The sequence below is a fragment of the Geospiza fortis genome, unplaced genomic scaffold (genome assembly GCF_000277835.1).
Source record: "Geospiza fortis unplaced genomic scaffold, GeoFor_1.0 scaffold53, whole genome shotgun sequence".
NCBI classification, from domain to species: Eukaryota; Metazoa; Chordata; class Aves; order Passeriformes; family Thraupidae; genus Geospiza; species Geospiza fortis.
The window spans coordinates 14292363-14296592 of NW_005054305.1; the positions used below are offsets into that span (position 1 = coordinate 14292363).

General features: G+C 35.9%; 1 long non-coding RNA gene across 1 annotated transcript in view; it reads right to left on the reverse strand.

The window, feature by feature from the left end:
• Window positions 1–505: 505 nt before the first annotated feature.
• LOC102036409 overlaps window positions 506–4230 on the reverse strand; it is a 7571-nt gene continuing 3846 nt past the window's right edge. The window contains exon 3 of the long non-coding RNA XR_265272.1: window positions 506–992. This is a non-coding gene — a long non-coding RNA (uncharacterized LOC102036409). The remainder of the gene's footprint in view (window positions 993–4230) is intronic.

Genomic DNA, 4230 nt, shown 5'->3' on the forward strand with positions numbered 1-4230 from the left:
TCTTCTCTCTGTCCCTGTGAATCTGCTTTGCCAGATGAAGTACATATTTATTGAGACAGTTCATGGACAACACTTGTGAGGGTTGGAGCTTCCTGGCCTATATGGCATGGAATGAGATCTTCTTGCTTATTCCTGGATGGACTGTCTGGAGGAAATGGGAGTGCTTCTGAGGCCAGAGGGGAGGGTGTTGTTGACCTCTTAACGACAGACAAGAAGCAGGATGAGAACCTATGGAAAAAGACAATTAATGTATCCTAAAGTGGATTGTAACAAGAAGGGGACAAGAATTGAACTCCTTTACATGGAGTTCATTTACATGGAGTTCATTACATGGAGTTTATTTAAAATTCCAAATTAAAGATGAAACTCTCATGAGAAAGCTGAAAAAAATTGTCGTGATTTCCATAAAACACCCAAATTGGTGGAAATCTCATTATCTAGGAGTTTTGTAAATAAAATCAGCAAAGTAGCTGCAGCAAAAGAGTAAATAAAAGTTACTTTAATAGCTGCACTTCTAGACATTTAAATTACATAACATTGTCTGTGTGTGAAAAGCTGTATTTGTACATGCTGGCACTACTGAAACCTTTATCTGTTAGAATCCAAGTGCTACTGCTGTGCATAAAGTACTCTGTGAGGTACACCCATGTGTTGCCAAAGTAGCAGGAACGTGTGCACTGATGTTGATCCAGAGGAAGCCTAGGGGTTCTTCCTCTGCCTCTTGTACGCTGATTATTTCTGCCAGGCCCAGGGAAATGTGTGTGAGCGCGCGGGGCCATGGCTTGGTGACAGGATGTACATGCAAACAGATAGCTTCCATGATGCTCAGAAGTCCTTTTTTCCTGAAGGTGCCGTGCAGCAACATCTTTGAGTTGTAGGAGAAGACAAGCATGGGGCAGACAGAAGGACCCGGCCCCATTGCTCTAGGGCTGGGGTGGGTTGGTGCACAGCGCCCCACTAAAATGAGGCCCAGAAACACTCCTTCTCAAGCCCTGGATGTAAGGATGTCAAAAATAAACTGTGTAAATATGCCAGAAAGAATGATACTTTCATGTTTTTATGCTAAAAATGGGTAAGGGAATTGTCAGGACTGTGAGCAAAAATGATAATGTATGACATTAAATATTGACTTAAAATATCTGTTTTGCCACCCCTTTCTATTATTTCAGTATGCAGTTGCTTGAAGGTAAAGTAGGATTTTTCTGTCCCTTCTGTAATAATATATAATACATCAGAACAGAAGTACATTTTCTACATTTTCTAAGTCTTGTAAAAATCAATCCACTTTCCCTATTCAAATGCGGATTAAATATATCAGATCTCGTAGCAATTATATTTCTGATCTTTTCATTGTTCATTGTCTATGTCACGGAAGTTTTTTGGGAATGTTTTTCAGGCTGAAAACCTGATTGGAAAATTGTGAGATGTGAGGTTTTTATTTTGAGTGTTTAGTAGTATGCTAAGTAATGACACTTGCATAGTCAAATCTTTAAATTCCTAAAGAAGTGATGATGTTGTGGGGATAGTATTTACTGGTAGGATCAGTAAGATGCTGTATGTGTTAATAATTGACAGGAAGAGATATCTTTTGTCTTGCACTGCAAATTGCACAGTTAAGTCAACAGTGAATGAGTTTTCATGGTAGATATCCTGTATAATGCGTTCAGCTGGGGAATGTGTGTCACAGCCCAGCCAGATATGAGCAGAACTTAGTTAGCGTATGGTAGATGCAGTTCCTTACCTGATATTTTGTTTACTGAACTGGGTGGTCATAGGAAGTGACTAGGACTTATTCAAAATAACACATTTGACATGCACATGCTCATTATTCTATTTAAAACACAACACTGAATGCATTCCTGTGCATGATGATATCTTCTCATTCAAATGGTTTCTGCTACTCAGTTGGTTTTAAAGTAATAGTTATTTTTACATAGAGCTGCTTCTGTTGAGAAAAATGCTCTTCCTTGCCTGTGAGGATGTGTGCCAAGCAACCTTTAGGTTTTACCTGAAATAAGATATTAGGACTTTGAGCTGTGTGTGTGTTGTCTGTGAGCACATGCATACACATGCACACATGGGCACTGGCATTGTGAAACAATGCAAACACCACAGGCGCAGGCACAGACATAGAAAGAAAATTATTCTTCTCCTGCTTATTTTCTTGGCACTTGCAGCTTGGTTAGATGTGAGATAGATGAAACATTTGCATCTTCTATCTGCATAATGAGTTCTATACAAAATGATTGCAGCTAATGCAAAAGACAGGGTGGCATGTTTTCAGTTTTAATGGGGACACTCAGAAAACTTCCAATCTTTCTTGACATTTCTTATAGCAAAATAAATGTGGTCTAGGTTGGAGTGTCTATTATGAAAATAAGAGAAGAGCAAGTCAATTATATTTCAATGACTGAATAGCCAGGGGTCCTCATTAAAATGATCAGAAAGGCTGCAGTGTTGCTTTCTTGTATGTAGCCACTGATTAAGTTGTATAAGAATGACATGGCCTTTTTGGGAGAAAAGCAGAGGATGCCGTGGTCTCTAGCCAGCCAGCCAGAAACCGTTGACACTTACAAAAGTGAGATGCGCACTCCATCAAGAAAGGGAAGTTACTACTTATGGGGTCATGGACTCCTGATGTATTTAAAAATAGTTGTGGCTGTTTTATTGGGCACAGTCAGAGAAAGCTTTGAATTTGCACTAGGCTGTATGAAAATGCCTGCGGTATGGTGGTGATATGGTATGTTTTCCTTTCCGCTGGCTTCGATGAAGTATACATAGCTTAACAGAATAGTACTATTATTGCAACCTCTCAGTATTTGAACCTTTAAGCAATATTTTAGTTATCAGTTCATTACTATTCTCTTCTTAGAATTTAAATTCTTCTTATTTGCCAATTATTTTTTTGGTATAAAATGTTAGGAGAAAAAGGCTCAGTAATTTTTTCCCGGGAGAGACTGTATCCTGAAATGGTAAAAAAAATATTTGCTTAAACCTCCCGAGGGTTTGCAGTCTAAGGAGATACAGTATTGCCTAAGATCTGCTAATCCCAGATCAAGTGGCTGTAGAATTAAAAAAATGTATATTTTCCCTTTCATGTTACTTAACGGACTTTATATATTTGTTTTAAAATAATGCTTCTGCAATTATATTTTATACAATTTCACCTCTTTTAATAAGGTGATTGCTATAAAGAGATATATACTTCTAGTAAGGATTTATATACCTTATGTTTTGTATTTTTTTAAATTTGGAGAGTGCTGTAGAATGTTAACATTTTACATTTAAGAGTGATACGAAGCAAAACAAATCTCGTGTTAATTAACCTGTCATGGTTTAAGTTTCTTCCCCTTTAAATTTCATCACTGACAGTTTCCAAAGATGAATTGATTAATAAAAGGCAATGTTTAATAGTGATCTTATATCTATTAGTACAGTGAAGTTTGAATCAACATTCATCTTCTGCCGAGCTGGAAATACACCTCAGCATTTTCCATTTTTACTATCTGATTCAAGTAAATACTAATGCAACAAATAAAACCAAATAAAATCTCTGCTATTTCTAACTGCAAGTACTAGCTAATCTAAGCTTGTATTGTAAGTCAAATCACATCATACAGTGCTCCATCATTAAAAATGATGTTTCATTATAAAAGAAGACAAATAGAGTTTTATATGTCTGCTCACATTTTGATTAAATAATTTTTAGTCTCAAGAAATCCAATAGCAGAATACACGGTAAGCTAAATACATTAACATATCAGGTACTTAAAACTAATTGGATTTACTAAAATTAGCTAATAATGCAGCTAAATAATGATGCTCTTCATTTTCAATTCAGGAGCTCAGTAATGGACAAGGGAAACTGCAAGTGCTTGCAGTCAGCAATAAAAGAATTGGTAATTTTGCCAATTATTATGTAGCACAAGATGGTTATTTAAAAAGTTTTTATTTTTATTTACATACATGGCATCTAAAGAGGCAAAAAAAAGTCTCTGCCTTATTTGCTTACAAATGCGTGAGTGACTTTGATTAATTTCCATATAATTTCTGTGATATTTTCAGTCTTTAAATTGTTTTAAATGGAATTCACTCAGTCATTAATTTTTGTTTAGTGGATGAAGAATCTTGTTGTATTAAAAAGAAGTCTGCTCATTTTTCTTTTTACTACTTAGCAATATGTAATAAAACTATAAAATTCATATGTCCTATTTTTTTTCTTTTGCAGCA